Source organism: Pistacia vera, unplaced genomic scaffold (genome assembly GCF_008641045.1).
Source record: "Pistacia vera cultivar Batoury unplaced genomic scaffold, PisVer_v2 Contig526, whole genome shotgun sequence".
NCBI lineage: Eukaryota > Viridiplantae > Streptophyta > Magnoliopsida > Sapindales > Anacardiaceae > Pistacia > Pistacia vera.
Window position 1 is genome coordinate 1,250,070 of NW_022196364.1, and position 26,694 is coordinate 1,276,763.

Consider the following 26,694-nt stretch of genomic DNA (forward strand, 5'->3'; position numbering starts at 1 on the left):
TGCCGTTTAAGTTATGGTATAAAAATAACAATAGAAAAGTAATTTGTAAAATTTAAATCATGTTAAAAATTCTAACAATACTCTACAGTTTACTAACGGTATGAGAAATTCTGGTTTTTCTGAATCTCAGGGGAATATATTTGATTTAAACCCCAAAGATTGAGAAAAACACCGTTGTCATATTCAAAACTTATTCTAAGAAATCTATTAAATGATCTTTAAGTTAGTTTTATCATAGGAAATGTTCATGGTGTTTTGTAAGCGGTATGATAAACTAGACGAAGGTAAATTTGATTATTTAACGCATGAAAAGACTTATTTTTTATTTCATTTTACTCTAAACTGCCATTGGATATAAAAAAGTATTGCCCCTTCAAAGTATCCCTTTGTTTAGCAATTTGTTTGGGTTTATATCTAGAAAAATATAGAGGATGATGCTTCTTTTTATTGAATCTTATTTCCGGTCTCTTTTATAAGTATCTTAAGGACAAAAATAACTATTTAAATAGAATAAATTAAATAAAGTAAAACTTAGAGATAAGTGCATGTGTTGCAAAACAATCAGAGACAATGAAGATGAAAAATGTATTGGATGTTTAGGGAGACAACACAAGGATTGATAGCTTCTATACATAAAAATTAATGATGAGTTAATTAATTAAGTCTCCATGGAATTGTAAAACCCATTCCGTTTTAGTTGATCATGAATTGTATTTGTTAGATTAATTCTGTTTTTTTTTAATTTGATTTTTGGTATTGTGGGAAGATAGGGGTATTCTGTCAGTTTTAAAGTTGCGTTAAGGGGTGGAAATCGAAGAAATAAATCTGATGGGTTTGCATGTACCAAGAGGGAAAAATTGGACATTTTTGCTAGGGAAAGATTATGTTGGCGGGGTTTAAACTGAATTTAGAGAAATTGAGGGGGCAGGAAAGCAGAAAAATTTCAGAAAAGTGTTTTGTTAAAAGGAGAAGGGAACTGGGCAGTTCGCCCAAAGGAAAAGAAGAAGGGAAAACGAGAGGAGAAGAAAGAAAGAAGAGAGGAGGAGAAAGGAGAAAGAAAAGAAAAAAAAAAAAAAAAAAAAAAGGGAGAGAAGAGAAAGAAAGAAGGGGTTTGGCCGAGGAGATAGAGTGCAGAGAGGAAGAGAAGAACAAAGAGGGAAAGGGAAAGTATATATATAGTTTTTAGTTTGTGAACAGTGCATCATCAAATCGTGATCTGGAGATCATTGCCGTCGATCGGTTCTGATTTTTGGATTATGGTGTTCATGAAACACAGCTCTAAATTCGAACGGTGGAGATCGAAATCCAAGAACTGTAATAGCAGCCATTATAGGAAAGAAGAGTGAGTGGCAAAAATCAAACCCTTTTCTCCATATTTCAAGGGTGCATGTGTGATTTGTTGAGTTTTGTTCTAAGATATGAAGATTTTACATGCATGGAGATACATTGCATCCAAATGCGTTGAATCATGTCGCATGTGTAAGTTGGGTTTTCCATATTAATGTTTTTGAGGATGTTGAGCTAAATGGGGAAGACTGCTTAAATTGTTTTCTTTTACATGTTTTGGACGAATTTTGAAGTGCACTGATTGATTTTTTAAGTGGGATGCAAGTTGCTTGTTAATTGTAACACGTGCACCGGCGGGATACATTTAGGATGATGGTTGACTGGTTTTTGATGAAATTATTGCTGGGTAAAACTGCATACTTGACGGACAGCATGTGTAAAGAAAAATGAGATTTGAGTGTTGGTAAATAAATTTTCTCGGTAAAAAGGGCAAATGGGGTGCTTTTCGTCAGTTTTGAAAGTATGCTTTAAAACCTGATTTTACCCCCGTTTCCAATGAAATCTCATATGTTGGAATGATTTTCCTTATATGAAATATTATATTATTTTATTATTGTTGTTGTTGTGATGTGTTATTATTATTTTTGCTCTTGGGTTTAATGTAATTTAATGGTTGTTTATGAGTTTTGACTTTTAAAAGTGATAATGTTTATGTTTTAAGCACATAGTAATATACTCTTGAATTCCATGTTACTTGAGATATGTATGAGTATGTTGTGGTGCTAAAACCACCCTGAAGAAGTACCCATCCCCCAGAGATACAGATTTTGGCTCTGCCGAGCGATGCAGGATCCGCTGGGTATGACAGTTTCAGATTTGGCTCTGCGCATGAGTTATGACAGATTTATTGGCTATGCTGGGCGTTGAGTGGTCCGCCAGGTATGACAGTTTTTGAGGCTTGCTCAGACGCGCGCGATGAATAGACCTTGACGGGTTTGACAGGTAGTACCTCGCTACTGCCTGCGTTGGGGGACGCCACAGGTATGACAGATTTCCCCAGGGTACTAGTGTGGTGAGAGGTTTAATAATAAATGTTGAGGTTTTCTACAGAATCCGATACGTTAAAGAGGAGTACGAGAGTACAGTTATGTGAGGGCAGGATGATTAGAAATAAATTATATATTGTATGTGAGAACGGGGTGGTTGTTCGATTGCATATTCATAAAGTTACTGTTGCCATGATTTGCTTGAAATGTTGTATTATGTTAGCAATTATTCTTTTTTAAGATACTTGTTAAACCTCCCCTTTTCCCCACAACTCATGAGATTTCAGCTCACCCCTTTTTAAATGTTTGTACCCCCAACCAGGACCTCCGGAGTCGTTGGAGCATGGTGAGCCTCCGCTCGGTGTTGTTTGTGCCACAGTTGACAATCTGTTTTATGTGGTTTATATTTATGGCATTGTAAATTTGGACTTCGTTTCAAGAACTCATTGTTTTCCATCATGTATTTCCTTTTGTTTCATATTGGAAATGTGTAGTAGTAAGGTGGAAACACTGGATACCAAAAGTTTCCCAAACGCTGTCTCTTTGTAACGAAAGATGAGGACATGTCTTTTTTTGAGATGTTGGAGAGGAAGAATACTATGAGTTATCAGGAAAAGTAGTTGTAAACAGGTTCGCAGTGGTTTTTCTACATGGCAAGTATCGGGGTTATCGAGTCTGGGGTTGGAGAAAGCCAGCCCGGCTCCTAGGGATGATTGGTAAAAGTCGGGGGAAGGGTTGTGGTCAGGAATAGACTATATCTTATCGTATATTTGTGCATTATGACCGCGTTGGTCAGCAAGCTGCTAACTGCTAAGTGATTGTTGAATCTTCAGATTCAACTGAAGCTTCTAAGCCGCCAAGGCTAGTCTAATTGGGATTGTCAGTGATTTACTTTTAAGTGAGGATATATAACACATGTCAAAAGACTAAAATAATTATTAAATTTTATTATTAAAATTGGTTTTTGTAAACTTTTATTTTTGTTGATCAAATTCAAAGCGTTGATTGACAACTTCCTACCATTTTAATATTTTTAAATTTATAAATAAATGATTAATTACTTATTTAATGAATCAAATTTTTCTTTAAATTTATATTGTATATGTGAAGGGCACTTTTTGTAATTGACTTTCCAAAGCAGTTTTTAATACTAAAAGTTACGAAAGCATATTTTTAGAATCTTTTTATAAAATAGATTAGGCCGAACAACTTACACCTACCCAACATTTGTCGTAAAAATAAATTGGTATTCAAAAGGTTTGGGAATGACAAATAAGTATTTTCCGTCATATTTTATCAGGATTTCTGTTTGCTCAAGGACAGTATAATAATTTCATATAAGAGGCTTGACACGTGTCCCTAGCAATTGACTTTGTTAGTAAAAAAAAAGAGAAAACGAAGAGTTTTGGCTTTTCGTTTGTTGCCTCTTCCGATCTTCATTCTTTGTCTCTGAAAGAGTTCGACCAAATCAACGGGAAACCATCGATGACTACCAGTGAAACGAAAACCGACGATAGTGGAGGACGAGTTAAAACCGGCAATAGTGGCGGAGTGAGTTTCACTGAATAGCAACGAACCCTAAACGAAGACGATAGACGACGTTTGAGGGAGAGAATCGCTAGGTAGCGGCACTGGTGGAGGACGGCTAAACGAACGTCGGCGTTATTACCAGTACTTTGACTCTAGGAAAACCATCTACAACGAGTGAAGGATAAAAAATAGGGAAGCGGCGTTGTTGGTGTACGTCATAAGGAATATTTGGAGAGAGGAGGAGGGAAGCTTGGTGACGGAAAATAACGGTGGACAAACGATCGATGACGAGTGAGGAAAATAATCGTAGGATATTGGCGACGATGGACTAGGGCTGAAGGAACAACAACTACAGTTGATGATGTTGGAAAAATGGCTCATTTAGCAAAATCACATAGGGTAGAAGTGATAATAGAGAAAGGTTTAGGCACTTATATGTAATAGGCCAAAAAGTTAGTTTGTCCCACGTTGAAAAGGAATGAAAAGTGGGAAACTTTTGAGGCCCATATATAAGGACCTAAATCATTGTTATTTGTATCCCAAGTTGTAATTCCATTATACTTCTTTTGTTTAAGGTTCTTTCTTTAAAGACCCTTTAGTTTGCAAGTTTTGTTGTATCTCCCCTTTGTTTTGAGTATTTATTGTATTGCCCAAAATGTTGTAATATTGTTTAGAGATAGTGACGTTTTCTTGAGGACGTAGGTTTCAATACCGAACATCATTAATTCCTAGTATTCTTTATTTTTGCATTTATTTTTGGTTATTTATTTATGCTTTACTACTTGTTATTATTATATTCAATAGCTAGCGTTAGAGTTTATGTTTTCGTTGCATAACAAGTGGTATCAGAGCCTAGGTTTAGGACAGTGAGTAGCTATTTGTATGGTTATATGCATGTCTAGGAAAATTCTGTCAATAAGACAATAAAAGTCTAAGGAGACTGGATTTTAAGTGGGACCATTTGTGACCCCTCCATTGTTTCCTGGGAATTTTTTTGGTGCGTATTTAATCATTTCAGTACTTACTACTACCTAGGGCTATTGTTGATTTGTTGGTTAGCTATTGAATATAATAATTTGTGGAGCTTGGTTATTGGGAACTTTGTTTACCAAGCCAATTGAGTAAGGCATAAATGGCATTATTGTTCGAGGATTCATCGTCCGAGGCATCACCTTTCACGGCACCACCATCCGTGCTAGTAAAGATGATAACGGTTTCAAATGCAAAAAATTGGTGTTGAAAAATTTGATGGTCAAAATAATTTTGGCTTGTGGCAGAGTGAGGTAATGGATAGCTTGTATCAGTAGGATCTAGATATCGTTCTGGAGGAGGAAAAACCAGAAGATATCTATGAGAAAGACTGGGTGAGGTTGAATGTAAAAGCTTGTGGAATGATTCGCTCAGGTCTTTGTAGAGAACAGAAATATCCATTCATGAAAGAGACGTCTGCCAATAAGTAATGGAAGGCGCTGGAAAACAAATACATGAAAAGAAGTAATGAGAATCGGCTCTATTTGATGGAAAGATTGTTTCGTCTTTTGTTGAGACCAGGTACGAATATCAGTAACCATATTGATACATTTAACAGATTAATTGCTGATTTGTTAAATTTGGATGAAACATTCAAAGATGAACATAAAGCTATGTTGTTAATTGGATCTCTTCCGGATGAGTTGGATCATCTTAGTATTACACTTCTTCATGGGAAAGAAAAATTGTCCTTTGAAGAAGTTTGTTCCACTCTGTCCAATCATGAAATTAAAAAAAAGGATTAGAAGGAGAATAGAGATGAGTCAGCAGAAACACTTGTAGCAAAAGGGTGGAGTCAGAGTCGTAAGAATGAGAGAAGAGGAAGATCTCGTTCGAAGGGAAAACTCAATAGGGATCAATGTGCCTTTTGTCGTGAGAATGGGCATCGGAAGAAATATTGTCCGAAGTTGAAAAAGAAAGAGGGCAAAGCTGCTTCCGATGCATGCGTTGTTGAGCGTGAAGAGGATGAGTCAAATTTATGTCTAGTTAGCCTACCATCCACCTCTGGATCAAATGAGTGGATTATGGATTCAAATAGTACCTATCATATGTGTCCTCACCAGGACTGGTTCTTTAATTTTGAAGAACGTGATGAAGTTGTTTATATGGGCAATGATGATGCTTGTAAAACAATTGGGATAGGTTCAATTCGGTTGAAGAACCACGATGGCTCAACTAGAACGTTGACAGATATTCGGTATGTACCAAAGTTGAAAAAGAATCTTATCTCTTTGGGAGCCTTGGAATCTAAAAGCTTCATGGTGAATATGCGAGATGGAATTCTAAAAGTTTTTTCAGACGCTCTTGTGGTAATGAAAGGCACAAGGAGAAACAACTTGTATTACTATAATGGTAGTACAATTATTGGAACGGCGGCTGCAGTCGTACAAGAGGATGCAGATTCAGAAATGCTCAAGTTGTGGCATATGTGTGTGGAGCATACTCGACAATAGGTGGAGTTTGAAACAATAGTTGAACCAGATAGTGTCCACGAGACAGAAAGTGATTCTAAGGTGACTAATATTGATACTCTTGATGAAAAGGAGATTTTACCCCAAGAATCTCCTCAGTAACAGGAATCGATTGCATACAATAGGTTAAGACGAAAAATTCGCAAGCCTGCTCATTTCGCTAATATGGTGGCTTATGCACTTGCAATCGTAAGTGATGATATTCCTATTACTTATAAAGAAGTAGTTAGGAGTTTAAATTGTGAATCATGGGAACCGGCCATGAATGATGAAATGCGATCCTTACATAAGAAGGCGATTGGGTACAAATGGGTGTATGCAAAGAAGAAGGGATTTCCTAATAGAGAAGATGTTCGGCACAAGGTTAGGTTGGTAGTCAAGGGATATGCTCAAATGGAAGGATTTGATTACAGTGAAGTGTTTTCTCCTGTGGTAAAGACCATTCTAATTTTGCTAACCTTAGTGTCACTGTTTGATTTTGAACTAGTTCACTTGGATGTGAAAATCGCATTTTCACATGGTAGTTTGGAAGAGGAAATCTACAAGACTCAGCCAGATGATTATAGGGTTGTTGGAAAGAAAAATTTGGTTTGCAGTTGAAGAAATCGCTATATAATTTGAAGTAGTCACCAAGACAATAGTACAAGTGATTTGATCAATGTATGATGGGCCATGGGTACACAAGGCCTGATATTTCACAAGCAGATAGTATGGTGAGCAGGCATATGCATGATCCTGGCAAAGGACATTTGCAAGTTGTGAAATGATTTCTACAGTATATTTTATGTACTATAGATATTGGTTTAGTTTTTGTGTGGGATTATATTGAAAATGGGAAAATGATTCTCTAGAACATTGGCACAGAAGATAATCCTACAGACATGTTGACTTCAATAGTGACAAGGGTCAAGTTCATTTATTGTTTGAACTTGATCAACATCCTGCAAGCTTGACTATGCCATTTGGCGCATTTGAAGGTGTTGTAAAATTTGACAGAAGAAAATAAAACTTTGAAGGTTTGCTAATTCACCAAAGTGGAGATTTGTTGGAAAAATGGCTTATTTAGCAAAATCACATAGGGTGGAAGTGATAATGGAGAAATGTTTAGAGACTTATATGTAATAGGCCAAAAAGTTAGTTTGTCCCACTTGAAAAGGAATGAAAAGTGGGAAACTTTTGGGGCCTATATAGAAGGACCTAAATAATTGTTATTTGTATCCCAAGTTGTAATTCCATTATACTTCTTTTATTTAGGGTTCTTTCTTTAAGGACCCTTTAGTTTGCAAGTTTTATTGTATCTCTCATTTGTTTTGGGTATTTGTTGTATTGTCCAAAAGTTTGTAATATTGTTTGGAGATAGTGGAGTTTTCTTTTGCAGCGCCCAAAGACGTATGTTTCAATACCAAATCTCGTTAATTCCTGGTATTCTTTATTTTTTCATTTAATTTTAGCTATTTATTTATATTTTATTACTTATTATTATTATATTCAATAGCTAGCGTTGGAGTGTATGTTTCCGTTGCATAACAGATGACGTAGGGTTGCTTACGGGTTGATGGTAAATAAATTGTCGACTACAACCGAGCAACGAAAACCGAAGGTTAACAGAGTAGGTAATTTCATCTCATTTGACTTTGATTCAATTAATCCTCTGTTGCCTCTGATTCAACCTAGAACGACTGGTCTGTTTGTTCTCTCTCTCTCTGTGGGGCTGGGAGGTTGGAGGTGGTTTCAATTTTTCTTGTTTCTGGAACCACTGGTCTGTTCGCTCTCTCTCTGTGGGGTTGGGAGGTTGGCGATGGTTCCTTTTTGGCTTGTGGGAAGAGTGTGAAGTATGGGTTTGGGGAGTAATTCGGGTGCTGGATTCGTTGAAGTGGAGATGTGGGGTGCTTTGTTAGGTGGACTATTGTTTGCGTGGTGTTTGGGGGTGTTGTCCACGTTTTTATTTGTGTTTTTATGGATGAACTGATCTATGTTTTTGCTTTCTGGTTGTTGAGATTGTGGGCTGGCTGGGGCAGTTTTTTTTGTTCTCTGGACTGCCTAGTTTTGTTTTGCTATGTTTCTGTGTGGGGAGTGATGGTTGTTCATATAAGTGTGATCACAACTAGGGGTGTTAGCTAAGAGCAGCTCAGGCTCGGCTCGAGAAAAGCTCGAGCAGCTCCACCCCGCAAGCGAGTCGAGTTCGAGTTCCCTAATACTCGGCTCATCAAGCTCGCAAGCTTCAGTGAGCTCAGGGATATATGATAGTTTTATAACTATTAGAGGGATATATGGAATTTACCAATTCGAAAAAAAAAAAAAAAAAAAAAAAAAAAAACAAAAACACAAATAAAAAAAAAAAAAAAATAGAAAAAAAAAAATAAAAAACCCTAAATCCTAATTCTCTAATCTCTCTACTGATCTGCGATCATGTGAATATGATTTTAGCTTGAGAAACCTTGAATGCGGCATAGTTTGTTCAATCTGAAAATTCTTTGCCCAATAACTAATCACAAACCAGGGCTGCAAGTTTCCATTTTAGTAAAACCAATCTGGTCTGCCAACCACCATCGTCTCCAAACCGCTTTCTCCACCGTTGCATGCCATCGAAAAATCTTTGACGTTGTCAGTTGTAGCGACAGTTCTCGGTGTTGGAAAAATGGCTCATTTAGCAAATCACATGGGGGTAGAAGTGATAATGGAAAAAGGTTTAGGGACTTATATGTTATAGGCCAAAATGTTAGTTTGTCCCACATTGCTTGGGAATGAAAAGTGAGAAAATTTTGGAGACTATATATAAGGACCTAAATCATTGTTATTTGTATCCCAAGATGTAATTACATTATACTTCTTTTGTTTAGGGTTCTTTCTTTAAGGACCCTTTAGTTTGCAAGTTTTGTTGTATCTCCCCTTTGTTTTGGGTATTTGTTGTATTGCCCAAAAGTTTGTAATATTGTTTGGAGATAGTGGAGTTTTCTTTTGCAGCGCCCGAGGACGTAGGTTTCAATACCGAACCTCGTTAATTCCTAGAATTCTTTATTTTTGCATTTAATTTTGGCTATTTATTTATGCTTTACTACTTGTTATTATTATATTCAATAGCTAGCGTTAGAGTTTATGTTTCCGTTGCATAACACTCGATTCCGTCAAGAGTTTCAAGATGATGTATTTCAATCACTACAGGTTCAATGAATTTGGAGATAAAAAATGAGAAGATATAAGAGAAGCAAAAACCAGATCGATGCTTATGTCGTTGATCTGTGGAAGTTGGATGTTTTTTTTTCGTGTTGTTTGATTTTTTTTTTTTTTTTTTTTTGAGAGAATCGACCGACTGATTTGTTTTGTGGAAGATTTGGGAGTTTTCAACGATATCCAACTCTTCACGCACCTACCTTTCCCCGTCACACTTCACTTGTTCGACGAAAAACCTCACCCACCCAACCATTGCCAAAAGGTTGGCGTAGCTACTTTGCTCTTCATCTTCATCTTTTCTATTGCTCGAGCTCGACATTATAGAAACTAAGCCGAGCTTGAATAGCCCAAAGCTCTATTCGGTTTGGCTCATTTACACACCTAGTCACAACTCACAAGGGTGGGTTTTTTTTTTATTTTCTAGTTTTTTTTTTTTATAATTTTAATTTTATTGAATAATTTTAAACAAACATTTAAGTAATGCGGGGTATAATAGTACTTTACTCTTGTGACTCTAACCCTAATGTAACTGAGTGAGGTGAGAGGTGTATTAATGATACGATTTAAAAGTGCAAGGGATAACTTTGATAAAATTTGGTAAAGTCATCCTCTGTATGATAAAAACTAGGAGTGTGAAAAAAATCCGATAACCGATTTGTATCCAATCTGAAAAAATTGGATATCCGAAAATTCGGATCGGATTTAGATATCAATTTTCAGAAGATCTGAATTTTTCGGATCGGATATCAGATTGGCTATACAAAGAAACCAAATATGCGGATCCGATCCAGTTTTGTTCATAACTATAAATTTTAAGAAGTTATTTCGAGGTCCTAGGTGAAAAGTGGTAAAGTATGTGGATTATTATGAAATACGATGACAACTTTAGGGGTCAAAATGTAACGAAATGCTGATGTGGTAGGGTACTAAAAAAATAATGCAAAATTTTATGAGGCAAATTAACATTTTCCATGAAAATCTGAATAAAACCGGATATATGATTTATCCGATCCAAATATTTTGATTGGATCAAAACTAGATCAGACGAAATCCATATCGAATTTGGATCAGGTTTCATCCTGATCTGAATTTCAGGATTGGATAGAAAAATGCAAAATCTGTTCGAACATCTGGTTTTCCACACCCCTATATAAAAAACAAAAAAATGTAAGGTAGGTTATGAGAATATCCCATACCCAATTCCGTGATTCGACACATCTAGGCAGGAAAACAAAAAAACCCTAGCCCTTAAAACCATAATACGTCCTCTAAATTTCATTTTTAGAAATTCTATCATCATCAACAAAGCTTTCGAGGTACGTGCCTTATCATTTTAATCTCCATTTCTGATTAATTTGTTTGTCTGTGTGTGTTGTGTTTAGAACTGACTATTATGAGTTTTTGGCAGACATTAGGGGTGGGATAATCCGGTTAATCGAACCGGATTATCAAAACCAAAAACCGAACGAGTTTTTTGGTTTAGAGAAATTGTAAACCGAAAACCGGATCGGTTTTGGTTAAAAACTGATTAGAAACTGAACCGAATATTCGGTTCGGTTACCGTGAAAACTGGTTTTTTAACTGATTTTCTTCCTCTTCGTTTAACCAATTACGCTAACTTGAACAACACCTAAGCCACACAATATTTTCTCAAATAGACAAAACGAAAATTTGTTTCCTCGAACGACGGCGAAGGAAGCAGTGACTTTGGGATTAGCGGAGGTTTCTCTCTCCGTCGTCCGATCAAATCTCCTCTCTTTTATTTCATTTATTGATTGGAGTTGGATCTGTTGTTGAATTAGAAGATGTTGGTGGTGGAGCAGGGGAGCAGCTTGAGGTTGAGGATGCTGCTAGACTGTCGGCAAAATGGATACTGAATGGTGTTGCTGGAGTGTTGGCGAAATGGATACTGAATGGTGCTGCTGGATTGTCAGCGAATGGATGCTGAATGGTGTTGTTGGACTGTCGGTGAAATGCGAAATGGTGGTGCTACTAGACTGTCGGTGAAATGTGAATGGATGCTTAATGGTGCTGCTGCTGGACTATTAGCGAAACAAGAAATGGATGCTGAATGGTGCTGCTGCTGGACTGTCAACTCACTGTGGGTGGAGCTGCTAGGTGTTGCCGTGTGGAGACTTGAAGATGGAATGTAGTGGAGTGGAGTGAGTAGAGTGGAGTCTACCATGTAGAGGATTGCTGGAGTGTGTAGTGTGTACTGTGTAGGAGATTGGAGCTTGGAGGCAAAGAAGAGAAGTAGAAATTAGAGAATATTGAAAAAAATCAAGGTTTGCTTATATACTTAATTAGGGTATAAGTGTATAACCGGTTTTAAAAACCGGTTCGGTTGACCGGTTTGTGATATTTCTCCTAACCGAAAACCGAACCGGTTTTCCAGTATTTTACATTTTGTAAACCGAACCGATTTGTAAAAAAACCTAATTTTCGGTTCGGTTTCGATTCAGTTTTTGGATTTTTTCTCCCACCCCTAGCAGACATTCAAGGCACCATCTCCACTATTAATCCTCAGAGACTCAAATAGAGAGAATATATGTGACGGTTAGGGCAAGGCCACTATCTACTAAGGACGCAAAGACAAGTCCATGGAGAATCTCTAGAAATTCCATTTTTATTCCTAACAATCCTTAAAAGGTTGAATTCGGTACTTCAAACATTCTTATATCAGTGGATTAAAAATTTTATTTTTCTACAGTAAAACCTCTCTATAGTGATACTCTATATAGGAATAAACTCTACATAGTCATAAAAAATTCTAGTCCCAAATTTGGATAGTTATAAATAAGAATAAACTTCACATTGTAATAAGTTATAATTTTTCTAATTCCCGCCTTAAGGAAAGTTGCCTTTACATAGTAATAATTATCTATATATTACAAAAAAAATTATGTTATGTTATATTAATATTTATGATGAAATAAAATATTTATCTAAAGTTATTTGGGGCAATTATTTATGCTTTAGAGTTGTTACTACATCTTTTACCTTGCGAGTACGTAATAACTCGCTAGCATGAACACCTTCTTGTTGAAGCCAAGATATTTTTAGCTTCTTAAGCATGTTTAGAGCTTCATGACACAAAACTTTTTGTATTTCCGTACAATCATCCTTAGGATTATTTCTTTTTCTCTTATTGTCTAATTGCAGCAATGATTTCTTCTTTGGTTAAAGCATATACGATTTGTTACTAATTTGGATGATCGAGGAAGACATTAATATCTATTCCATTAGTATAATGGAGTTGTCGAATATGATCGCTTAATTTTGCAATGACTCTTTTATTCTCCTCACCCACTTCATTTGTAACTTGCAATTCATCGACATTGAGGGTCCTAATTTTGCAGTGCTTAAAACCATTAGCAATTGTCTGTGGTTTTACATCAATTAACCATGCATCAACTGCATTTATAGTTCCATCAATAACATTTATCTTTACTTGTTCCAAGACACGATCTTCTATTAATTTCAAAAGTAGGCAATTAAAGTGCTGAATTGAAATCCTAATACTACTAAAATATGAATTACAATCCTAATATTGTACTACTAAAACATGAATTATAAAATAAGAAATCAAAATAACAATTTTTGTAACTACACCTCCATTAAGTTATAACATTTTCATAGTAATAAAATTAGTTAGTCCCACCATTATGACTATAGAGAGGTTTTACTGCTATGTTTTTCTATAGTTATTTTTGTTTTTACTTCGGTTTCATAGATCGAATTTTTGGAGAAGATTGTAAAACGTTAGATGTTAATCAAGCTCATAACAAAGATATTGTGGTTGCCGCAGTTCATGGCTTCAATGGTACACTTCACATAAGTTGTTTATTTATTTAATAATTTGATAAGAGATTTAAAAAAAAAAAAATGTACTTCTTAAATAGACATAATTTATCATTTATCAAATAGACATAATGTATCATTTGATAAGAGACATATTTTTTATAATACGTTATCAGAATTGAGCTATTTGATAATTTGGTAAGAGACTTAAAAAAAAAAATTTGATATAATTATTTTTTAAGTCTCTTATCATATAAAGTCTATTTGATAATAGCATGTAAAGCCTCTTGTATGATATTATCAAATAGACTTTATATGATATAAGAGCATCTCCAATGGTGTTCTCTATTTTGAAGAGCATATTTTATATAAATAAAGAGCATCTTCATTAATGTTAAAATATAAAGAACGTAATTTTTATTCAAATCCAATAGATTCTTTAAATTTAATGAAGATGCTTTTTATTTTTAAGAAAGAGACTTGATGGGAGAGAGAATTAATAAATAAAATGCATAAGAACTTATAGTTTATTAATTAAAATTAGGATAGAGAGTGAAATTTGACTCTCTAAATGTAGAGAGTCAAACTTACTCTCTAATTTATATTTTAAAGATAAAGAGTCTGTTAGACTCTTGTTTTTATATATAAACTCTTTATAATAAAGATTTTAGGTTATATAAAGAGTCATTTGGAGATGCTCTAACCTATATGGTTATATAAATTATTATTGATAATTTCGAAAATCTCAAGTCTTTTTTAGGAAAATACTTGCTATTTTATTTTATTGTCGGTCCAAGTTTCAACATATAGCAATTACGATTTTACAAATGGCATAGCATGGTTAGGTTGAGCTTAGTTGCTTTATTGAAAAAATGAAAACCTTTCTATCTAGAGTTTGTGAAAAAGGGTCCAACAGTTGACTAAGGCCTAATTTGAGAAACTAGTTTTAATCCGGATATTACTTGTTTGATTTAATATTTTATTACAAATTAATATTCAACGGATATGGCTTTTTAACTTTAAGTGAGGTTACCTGTTTGCTCTAATGCAACCCAACTTTTATGAAAGATATCATCATCATTCACTATTCTATCGCATTCCAAATAGCTTTTAGAAAGGAAATAATATATTTAAATCATTGCATTCTCTTTCAAATCAGTTCACCGAATGTCAGGGAAAAATAACAAAGAAAACTTTTTGAATCATTATTATTAGTGGCACCAAGTTTTACACATTGTTTGTATTTAACTAATAAGTTACATATTTAAATACTAACAAAAATTTGAAATATAATTAGTTGATAATCATAAAGGGTATGTTTGTTTTATTATTTTGGATAGGATTTTGGAAATAATATTGGGTAGTTGAATAGAGGAGTATTACGAGGTAAAATTTAAAAATTTACAAAAAAACCCCATAGGTTTGCTAATTTAACTAAACACCCCAATATATAAAATTTTTGTAAAATAACAAAAACACCCCCACCCACCGATAGTGCCAGATTCCGGTCACCACCGTCGGAATCCGACCGAAAAATGGTGTTACGATGCAGACCGAGTGGATCTGGCGGGTAGGGCGTCGATATGGCCTTTTCCGGCCAGATCCACTAAGGATCTGGCTGGAAAAGGTCAGATCTAACCGTCGATGGCCGGAAAAGTCTAGATCTGGCCGTCAACGATGGCCAAAGATATGGTCGTCGTTGTCGGTCAATGATGGCCAAGATCTGTCCTTTTCCAGCCAGATTAGTGAATTACCGACTAGTTCCGATCGTTTGTAGGCCGTTGTGACAGATTCCGGCAACCACCTGACAAGTATGGGTGGGTGGGGGTGTTTTTGTCAATTTTTAAACTTTTTTCTGGGGGTATTTTGAAATTAATAAACTTAAGGAGTATAAAATAATTAAAAAATATACTAATATTTCTCAAATAACAAAACAAACAATATTTTGGGAATAGGATTAAGAATATGGGTAGAAATAATGTGCCAAACAGAGCCAAAACTTTTACTACTCACAAATTAGGCGGTCAGCCAGAATTAACAAAAACTTATAATTGGCCAATGGATTATATTAAGGGGGTGTTTCTCTGACTTTATGAAAATTAGCTTATAAGCAACAATTGCTTATAAACTAATTTTAGCTTATAAGCATTTGAAATTTTAAGCAATTACGTGTTTGGTTAAAATACTTATAAGTGACTGATAAATAGTTGACGTGTTTGGTAAAATGTGGTTTATAAGTACATTTTATTATAAAATAACTAAAGAGAGTACTACATTAAACAAGGGTATACTATGGAATTTTAAAATTAAATAAGGATAATGTAGTAATATATTTGGTCAAACTAGCTTATAAGCAAAAAAAAAAAAAANTATTTTTTTACATTATTTTGTAAACATCATAATGTGACATATGCTACAATCACACGAATTCTATTATAATATTAAAAATTAAAAATAATTAAAAATTTATATGATTGTGATATATGCTACATCATGATGTATTCTTATGAAAAATATCATCATTCACTATTCTATCACATTCCAAATAGCTTTTAGAAAGGAAATAATATATTTAAATCATGGCTTTCTCTTTCAAATCAGTTCACCGAATGTCAGGGAAAAATAATAAAGAAAACTTTTTTGAATCATTATTATTAGTGGCACCCAAGTTTTACACATTGTTTGTATTTAACTAATAAGTTACATATTTAAATACTAACAAAAATTTGAAATATAATTAGTTGATAATCATAAAACTTTGAATAAGTCTATCCTTATAAAGAACTCTACAAAGAAACTTACAAAGTGAAGAAAAAAACAAAGAAAAAACGGAAAAAGAGAAAGAGAGAGAGAGAGAGAGAAATGACGAAGATGAAGGGTGGAGATTAACTTTATATGCCTCTTTTGTAGGCTTCTTTATAAGACTAATACTGCTGTAAAACTTTTACTACCCACAAATTAGACGGTCAGCCAGAATTAACAAAAACTTATAATTGGCCAATGGATTATATTAAGACACACATCTTAATATCTCTTGCACAACATATTTTATATTGCCTTCACTGTTTCAACTATCATTCAATAAGTAACAGAGTTACCCAAAAAAAGGCTACCACTTTGGACATCTTGTTAAAAATTGATTTGAATCCTCCAAAATACACACCAAAAACTCTATCAAATATTCCACCAGCACATATTCAATAATCCCACTAAACAAGACAAACTGTTAAACCCACACACTCCCTAAACACCATCTAACAATCATTCTTTTCTTGGTTTTCCTTGAGCTCAGAGGAGAATTCAAATAAGGCTATGTGGATATATCGGATCCACTTGGGACGGGTTGTGATGCAATCATGCAACAAATGATGATCTTGTGAGTGGTTGTGTGGATGCATCAATTGGATCGGGTTGTGATGCTTAAACAAATCTAGTTACATACTATCTGTGCAACAGTCTGGCCCATTACCAATATATTGTCTGCTTTGGGCACACAATCCATCACGATTTTGCATTCAGACTTTACAACCTGAAACATGTCTTGACGGCTTAGGACCTCATAAGCAATTTAAATCTCTATGTATTAATAGATCCATATCTATAGTAATTTTTTTAACACAAACACACATTAAATTCTCCTTTTCATGATCATTATAATCCCTCAACAAATCATCAAAGACATCATCCCAATTAAATTTTGCACACTATGCAAATAAGCACCACCACACAGTAACCATTGAACAATGCAACACCAATCAAACCTTGTAAACATCTCTTGAGTTGTGGCTAGCCGGAGCCTCGTTGTGGGCACTAGGTGTATAGCAGCAATCCATGTGCAAGAGTCCTCCATTAGAGGTGAAAAGCCTAAGATAAATGTATATAACCATACGAGTTCCTTAACTTGTTAGATGTGTTTTGGGTTGTAAAGCCTAAAGGCAAAATTGTGAGGACCTTGTGTCTAAAACATACAATATCTAACAAGTGGAACCCCAGGTTGTTGCAAATGGTATCATAATTGACTCGCCAAACGGTAGGTGATAAGTGTAGGTGGTTTGTCATGAGCCGTGCCTAGCCAGGGCCCTATTGTGAGAATTAGGTATATGAGAGAAACCATGTGCAATAGTCTCACATCGGAAGAGGAAAGCTTGGCTAAATCTATATAATCATATGAGGTCATTAACCAGTTGGACGCGTATTGGCTTGAAAAGCCCTAAGACAAAATTGCGAGGACTTTGTGTCCAAACTGGACAATACTTAACAAGTGGAAGGAATCCGGGGTTATCACAACGCCTCATAGCAGCACCCAAGCTATAGTATTCTCACGCTAAGCCAAAAACAATTAAGCATCAATAAGACGTGAGAAATGCCACCAGAGCAGCATCCAAGCTATAGTATTCTCACGCTAGCCAAAAACAATTAAGCATCAATAAGACGTGTGTAATGCTACCGTAAGCGGGATTTGTGCATCAAATGAGATAATAAAATTCTGGTTGTGAATTAATTATAATTATTTTTTGTGTCTCTATTATTTTTCATAAGACATATTAGAATTTTAATTGGTTAAAATTTATTAATTACTATTTAGTTCTTCACTTTTATATATAGAAGAACATCTCTACAGTCATAATGTTGAGACCAATTAAATTTATTATTATAAGGAGGTTATAATTTAATAAATGTGTAGTTACAAGAATTTTTGTTTTAATTTCTTATTTTATAATTCATGTTTTAATAGTATTAGTATTTCAATTTATTGTTTCAATAACATTAGGATAATACGAAAATAGATATCAAAGTTATTATAAAATTGAGTGATTAGATTCGACAACTTCACTACACTAATCAAATAGATATTAATGGTTTCCTCAATCATCCAAACGAGTAATAAGTCGCTTATGTTTTAACTGAAGATGAAATTATTACTAGAATTAGACAAGAAGAGGAAGGAAATAATCTTGAGTATGATAGTACGGAAATACCAAAAATTTCACGTCCATAAGCTCTAAACATGCTTGAGAGCTAGAAATTTTTTGGCTTCAACAAGAAGGTTGCAAGATAAAAGATGTGGTAACAACTTTAAAGCATAAATCATTGTCCCAAATAACTTTAGATAAATATTTTATTTCATCTTAACTTTTAATGTAACATAACATATATTTTTTGAAATATACATATAGTTAATACTATGTAGAGACAAAGTTTTCAAAACAGGACCTAGAAAAATTATAACTTATTATAATGTGAAATTTATTATTATTTATAACTTGCCCAAGTTGGGACCAGAATTTTTTATAATTATATGGATGTTATTTTTATATAGATTATCACTATAGAATGACTCTACGATATTAGTTTTATGTAATATTTAACTGTTGAGCAGTTATTCCAAATAGTTGTCTTTGATGAAAAGACTTCTATATACTTTAAAAGGGAAACAGATATAGGCCTCCAATACACGCAATTAATTTTGATATTCCCAAAACCATATGAATTGCAGTGCACTGGAAGAATATGTAGGCTTCGTTTGTTTCGCTTTTGGGAATACTATTATTAATATTCCTAAAAAAGTTAAACAGTAAAATGTCATTATTCCCAAAATATTATTCTATATTTTTCAATTTCTTTTAAACTTCCTAAATTTATTAATTTAACTAAACACCCCCAAATTTTTTTTTTTAGAAATTGCAAAAACACTCCAGCCACCCTAAGCAGTGGTGGCCGGCTGTCCGTATTTAATGGGTGGGTTAGGGGTGCTTTTGTTAACTTTTAATATTTTATTATAAGGGTGTTTAGTAAATAAACAAACATAGGAGATATTTTTATTAATTTTCAAATCCTACATCGTAATACCCGCCCAATTTAACTTTTTTTCAAAAGATTATTAAAAAAAAACTATCAGAATAATGAACCAAATGGAGCCGTAATCTTTGAAGAAGACAGCAACAACAAATTACTATGGCAGGAGGTTAGTAATATTGATTTATTTCTATTGTATTTGTATAGAACATGTATATGGATTTATATGATTTGGCTATATACATGTTTCTTGATATGAATAAAATGTTTAACAAGACAATCACCAACACACATATTAATCATATTAAACAAGGTTGAGCGACATACTCCCACCCAAACTTGCCTTAAAGACATTTTAGTACTCAAAAAGTTTGGAGAGTCACTTTTTGTCCTGTTTTGTTAGTAAATTCTATCTGTTGAAGGATGTGGTAATTTGACTAATTTCTTTAGTCCTAAAATTTCAAATTTAAGGTTGCTTTTGTTTAAGTTTTTAAACCCTATCTTATCTAATATAGTGACATATTTGTTTTAATATTGATTATTCAATTTAAAATTTAATTATATCTTATTCAATTCAAAATATTTAGTAATTATTTTTTTTAATAAAAATTTATAAATTAACAAAAATATCTCACTCACCAAATTATTGTTGGTAATCGGTTATCATTGTCAACAGTGATCAATTGCAAGCAATAATTGGATGAATAAAAGTATATTTATTAATTTATAAATTTTTATCACGAATGGCGTTTAATTAAATTAACAAGTAAAAAAGTTAAAAATAATATTAAATATTAAAAAAAACATTTTTAAAAGACGTGCCAAAAACATTTTCATAATCCTATCTGGCCTGATTAAACTTAAACAAACGCAGAATATTTGTCTCGGTTAGTGGAGCGAAGCTTCTTGGAAGATTCAATTAGTTGCTCGACATGTGTCCGCTTCAGTTGTCCTCGCCAGAAGAAAAGAGTAAACGAAAAGCCATTTGCCTTTTCGCGTGTTGCCGCTTCCTTCTTTGTATCTGAAGCAGTTAGGAGGGAATCGGCGAGAAACCATCGACGACGAGAAGATAAACGAAAACCGGGACAGTGGTGGACGACTTAAAACCGGCGAAAGTGGCGGAGTGAGGGCTGTGAACGGCAATGGCATGGTAGGCAAACGATCGATGACGAGTGACGGAGAGAACCCTCGGGATTCCATAGAATTTTTTTTCCCATTCTCTCTTTTTCTCTTTGTGGGGGGAGGGAGTGGGTGGGGTTTGTGGAACTTGCAGTGTTGGGCATTGCCGCCCTCGCTGCTTGACATTATTTTCTCCTTCTATACATGATACAGTGCACAAACACACTCGCAATCCATTTTTCTAGTTGGTTTCCAAGTATATATGTTGATGGTAATATGTTGTAAGATATCTTGCATCAAAATATTGATGCTGACAAGATTTTTTTTTTTTTTTTTTGGTCTACTTTTTGTTAGATTTTGCAGATTTGTGGAAGGTATGGCTCTATTTTTCGAGATCTGCTTGGTATTGTGCTTGGCATCTTATACGGGTAATAATTTGAGCTCCACTCCATGTAAGATGTCATAACTTGAGCAAAAATCTTTGAGTATCTCTTAAAGTAGATAATGTTTTTGCTTATGAGCATACTGGTAATTGTTTAATCTTGGAACCTTAATATTTGGAGAAAAGTCTTAGACCAGTAGGATTTTAGAGTAACAGCTAATTTTTGCATGATTTAAGATCAAGGGCAACGTGCAGGAACACATGTGATATTTCTTTGCTTCATATATGATTTCTCTAATGTTTGGCCAAAGATTTGATGATATGTGCTCTTTGTTACTTAGGGGGTGTATTCACTTTAATAATTTATGTAAACCTGTGTGATTTTATTTTCATGCTTGACATTTGTCAAGTTTAGTACATGTGTGATTTGTGGTTTTTTGGCAGTTTCACCTCTCTATCCATATGAAAGGACATAAATTGGCAACCATTCTGTAGTTGCTATTCCCTTTTGCCTGTGGCCGTGGGTGTACCTGTGGTGGAGAGCCATGTTAACCCATGCTATTGTGTTGCACATGTTTATTGACACCGCTTAATTCTTGAATAACAATCCATGGAATGGGATGGTTGTTACCTTTTCGGAGACAGAAAGACATGGTTATGTGAAATAAATAAATTACATTTATCCACTACATTAAGTATGACAATTTTCGCGTAAGACATGATGTTAATGATGTGACCGTGGATTAAATTTTGGTCGTTTCCGCATGAAGGAGAAAGGGCTGGTTGATCTTAAAGGGGAAATCTAATGGATAGATGTGGTGTTCAGACTTTAGTCCAAGCATTGTTCTATTCCTGGCTGCTTTTGTTTTTTGTCTTTTGTCATATCCATTAGACGAAGCTACCCTTGGTTGCTTTTGTATTTCAATTATAATTTCGGGTTTTTGAGTGTCACTGTTCTTTCAAGTACCATGCTTTTTTTTTGTTTTTAATAAAATTTTCACAGAGCTGCTGCTTCTTTTGTTCAGAATGATCTTGTCACCACGGATGGGGAATGGACATGAAACTTGGATATTGCGCACAGGTGAGATTTCCTTAGATATCTTTTGTTATGCACGGAAAAATAAAGAGCTGACGTGGAAGGAGTCACGTCAGGAGTAACCTGCCCCTGTCAGGACAATGTGCGCACGTCAGACCTGCGAATAAACATGGAGCTTACACGCGTCCATCTCTCTGCAGTAAGTCATGCAAAGTCAGCTTGGAAAAAGGGAAAACGGGACGTGAAGATAGATAATATCCTGACAATCACACCAACCCGTAGATTTAGTGATGATTACACGCTTCCATTCGATATAAAATGAAGAGAACCTCACCATTAAGGGGGTTGGTTCATTCATTACCGAAAAACAACTCTCTCACTTGTAAAAAAGAGAAGAGTAGCTCACTTTTCATAACTTTTTGTACGTCAGTACGCTTTAGCGACCTGACCAACACTAAAATCAATACAACTCAGTGGATGTAGGACATGCTACCTTAGCATCCGAACCACTTTAAAAGTTTTTCTAGCATTTATTTCATTTCATATACCCATTATCACGTGCGTTAATTCATCAAAGAACAAAACCCACGTGACAATTGGTTGGTGCCGAAAAACAGCATCAACAGTTTGGCGCTAGAAGGAGGGCCTGATTTAGCGTCTATCCTTCATCAGGAAAACCTTGGGCCTACTGGTCTGACAGCTACAATGGCCCGCCAATCTGAACCGGAGCAGGGGAATCAACATGCAGAAGGAGTCCCCCCAGCCCAGAGGGGCACCCCTTCCAACGCACCTCCAGTTTCGCAAAATGCTGTTGGGAATACCCCAACGGCTCCGCAACTGGACCCTGTCATTCGAAGCTACCTGGAGAGGTTCGACAATACTCTCCAGACGGTCAACCAGAGGTTGGACCGTCTGGACCAAGGCATGTCGTCCGCGACAGCCGGTGCGGTGCAACCGCCAAAAACACCTGCAACGCCGCGCGAAAGCACGGCAAAGGGCGATAGTCCGTGCCGCGAGCACTGCAGCGCTTAAACGCAAGGGTAAGCAAGTGGCAAAAAGTAAGCCTACAGGCTCCCAAAGGCCACGAATACAAGGCCCCCGAGCAGGGTGTCGCAAAGCTGAGACTCGTGTGAAAAAGTAGATCCCGACTGTCCCACGCCACTCGCAACCAAACCCGGCGAAAATGCTGGGCGCGATGATTCCAATCACCACCACAGAACGATCCCCCCGTCGTTCTCATGGCGGTTGGCCACCACACCTCCGGGGCGGTTCATACCACCGCGAGGGTCGTGAAAGTGCCCTCGCGTTACCACCACCTTCGCGCGTCTCTAGTCAGCGTGTGTCGAGCGCGGCTGGAAATGCGAGCCGAGGTGAGGAGGAATCCGACCTCTGAACTGTCCTGAACCGCAACCGAGAGGGCCGGCTCGCATGGGTGAAAACGACCCCCATTTGACTCCTTACCACAGATTGAGGAGCTCCAGCGAGCTCTGGATAGGCTAAAGGAGCACAAAACGAGCAGCCAGGTCGCTTCTGCATCCCCGTTTTCTCCCTGAAATATTGCTCTGCTCCGCTTCCACCAGGGTTCAGATGCCAGATATGCGACCGTTCGATGGAAACTACGATCCGCAGGATCATTTAATGAGTTCACGACCTGATGGAGCTCCACCAGGTTTCGGACCTTGCGAAGTGCCGCTGCTTGGCCGTGACACTGACCTCTCATGCCAAGCGTTGGTTTGGTCGCTCTCGGCGGGATCTATCGGTTCGTGGGCTCAGATGAGCACAGCGTTCCTCCGCATTTCCAAGCCAACCGAAAATTTTCAATGCCTTTGAGCTACCTCCCATAAAGGCAAGAGAGAGACGAATCCCTGCAGTCTTATATTGATCGTTTCCACAGGGAGCTCAACACAAGTGGCTCACGCCCCAGAAGAGTCCATCCGAACTCTTATATAGCTGGAGTTCGCCCGCAAACCGACCTGTGGAAAGAACTGCAGGCTGAGGACAATATTTCCCTCACCATTCCATAGCCTGCAAAAAAGCATCTCCGATAGAGAATTCATTGGCAGCACTCCGTCGTCGCGACCACGGCACATCCAGCAGCACGCCTGGTCGGAGATAACAGGCGAGCTCATCGCAAGGAGATACTGCCGATCAGCGAAAAGGAAAAAACCCCGCTACGAGCAGAAAAAGTCATATGCTCCTATTCCTCGTCGCGATCGCGACGCGACCCAAATCTCCCTGAATTGTCCGTATCCGCAATCCTCGACAATCCGAGGAGGCCAGCTTACTCGCGAGCCCGAGCCATGAAAACCCCTGCTACGGCCAGGAACAGCAAAAAGTATTGCCGACCATCGGGATAAGGGCACCTCACTGATGAGTGCCGAGCTCTAAAGCAGGCTATCGAAGAGCTCATCAGAAGGGCACTTCAAAGAGTACATTGATACTCCCAAAAGAAAACCAAGGGGAGCGAAAGAAGAAGCGCCGTGATCGCAGCGGGTACGACAGCGTTAATATAATCTTTGGAGTCCCCACCTCGCGGGAAACCCACGAGGAGCGCAGGAAATATGCTCGCGAAGCCTCGCACGACCCGATTAGGGTAATGAATACATCGGAGCGACCTCCAAAAGCCCGAAAAGAGAACCGATCACCTTCTGTGAGAAAGAGGCACTCGCTTGCACCACCCTCACGAGGATGCTCTGGTAATCACGCCCCTGATAGGGTGTCATAATGTCTGCAGAATGCTTGTAGACAACGAAGCGCTGTGAACTCCTGTTCAATCCCTTTCATAGATAACCTGGTCGAGGCCGACCTGAAGCCAGCCTCGATGCCTCTGTATGGTTTTACAGGGGATCACCTGATCCCCAATGGAACGATCCAACTCCCAGTCACGCTCGGCGATTACGACGAAGTGACTAGGGTTACAGAATTCTTTCGTGGACTGCCCATCAGCCTTTAATGGGATCTTAGGGCGACCTCTACTGAGAACTTTCAGGGCAGTCACTTCCATTTATCACCTCAAAATGAAGTTCCCCATCCAACGGGGATAGGGGAGGTAAGCGGATCGCAGAGGCATCTCGCGAATGCTATGTAAAATGGTCCAGATGGCCGACAAAGGAAAGGGCGTTACGCGATGTGCAACCACGCCACGCTATGGCGATCAGTCGGACCGAGCCACAGCCTGGTCCGGCAGAGGATAACATAGATCCGCAGTTCAGAAAATCCCCCGAGCGGTCCGGTGGAGGATCTGTCCGAGGTGTCGGTTGATCCAAAGGAACCGAGCCGAACGCTAAAGATCGGAAGCTGTCTCGGCCCGCAGCTCGCCTCTAGCTAATAAGCTTCTTAAGGAGAACATTGATGTGTTCGCCTGGTCGCATGCGACATGGTCGGGATCGACCCGAACGTTATTTTCACCCACTGAACGTCAACAGTGAAGCTAAGCCAGTTCGCCAAAAGAGAAGGGCAATGGATCCGGAGCGGTACGCCGCATTAAAATCAGAAGTGGAGAGCCTTCTTCGCAATGGATCTATTCGCGAGGCTCTTTACCCGACCTGGGTTGCTAACCCGGTCTTGGTCAAGAAGCCAAATGGCAAGTGGCGGACCTGCGTAGACTTCAGCGACCTGAATAAAGCTTGCCCGAAAGACAGCTTCCCCTCCTCAAGGATCGACCAGCTCGTTACCGCCACCTCGGGGCACGAGCTATTAAGCTTCATGGATGCATATCGGGATACAACCAAATCCCGATGTACAAGCCAGACGAGGAGCATACACCTTCACACGGACCGGGCTATATTGTTACAAAGTCATGCCCTTCGGCCTCAAGAACGCAGGTGCGACCTACCGAGGTTAGTCAACCGATGTTCTCCGACCAGATTGAGGACAATGGAGGTTTATGTGGACGACATGCTGGTCAAATCCCAGGTCTCCACAGATCATATTTCGCATCTCGCTGAGATGTTTGACATACTCCGACTCTACAAATGAAGCTGAATCCTCTAAATGCTCGTTCGGAGTTCATCAGGAAAGTTCCTAGGGTATATGGTAAATCAGCGAGGCATAGAGGTGAACCCCGAAAAGATCCAAGCCCTACTCGATATGAAAAGTCCGACCAGCAAAAAGCAGGTCATGAGTCTGAACGGGCGAATAGCGGCACTTAGTCGCTTCATATCGAGGCTAACAGACCGCTGTTTACCATTCTTCAACGTACTGAAAGCCAATAAAATTCGAGTGGACTTCCGAATGCGAGCAGCATTCCAGAGTATAAAAGAGCATCTTGGGAAGCCACCACTCCTCTCCAGCCACTTCCACAAGAAATCCTGCTCATCTACCTGTCCGTGTCTCAGTTCGCGTCAGTGCAGCTTTAATACGAAAAGAGGAAAAAGTTCAGTGGCCGGTATATTATGCAAGTAAGCGTCTATCGGATGCCGAGATGCGGTACCCGGAAATGGAGCGCCTAGCTTTGCCCTGCTGGTCGCGTCCAGAAAGCTGCGACCTTACTTCCATGCCCACACGATTAACGTAATGACGAGCTACCTCTCAGGCAGGTCCTCCAGAAACCAGAGCCTCGGGTAAGCTGCTCAAATGGGCCATGGAATTGAGCCAATTCGACTTAAGGTACACGCCTAGGTCGACTATCAAAGGGCAAGCTGTTGCAGACTTTATCTCGGAATTCTCCTATCACCCGATGCGAACAGCAGTCTAGCGAAGCCGGGTAAGAAACTATCCAAAACCTGTCGACGTGGAACCTCTACGTTGACGGGTCATCGAACAGAAAAAGAGCTGGTGCGGGTCTTCTCCTAGTAAGTCCCGAGGGGATCCATCCATGGTATTCTCCGATTCGGTTTAAAGCGACCAACAATGAGTCCGAATACGAGGCTCTGCTCGCCGGGTTGCGACTCGCCAAAGAAATGGGTGCAACCGCGATCAGTATATAGTGACTCCATGCTGGTCGTCAACCAGATCCTAGGGGAGTACCAAGCTAAGGAAGAGAATGATCCGCTACCTGAAAGAAGCTAAAGCCTCTTTGGGATC

The 26,694-nt window shown here is 37.6% G+C and overlaps 1 long non-coding RNA gene across 1 annotated transcript; it reads left to right on the top strand.

Annotated features, from left to right (window-relative positions):
• Nucleotides 1-20,101: 20,101 nt before the first annotated feature.
• LOC116107022 lies at nucleotides 20,102-22,133 on the top strand. Its single transcript, XR_004124392.1, has 3 exons — nucleotides 20,102-20,282; nucleotides 20,606-20,679; nucleotides 21,659-22,133. It is a non-coding gene; the product is annotated as an uncharacterized LOC116107022 (long non-coding RNA).
• The last annotated feature ends 4,561 nt before the right edge of the window (nucleotides 22,134-26,694 follow it).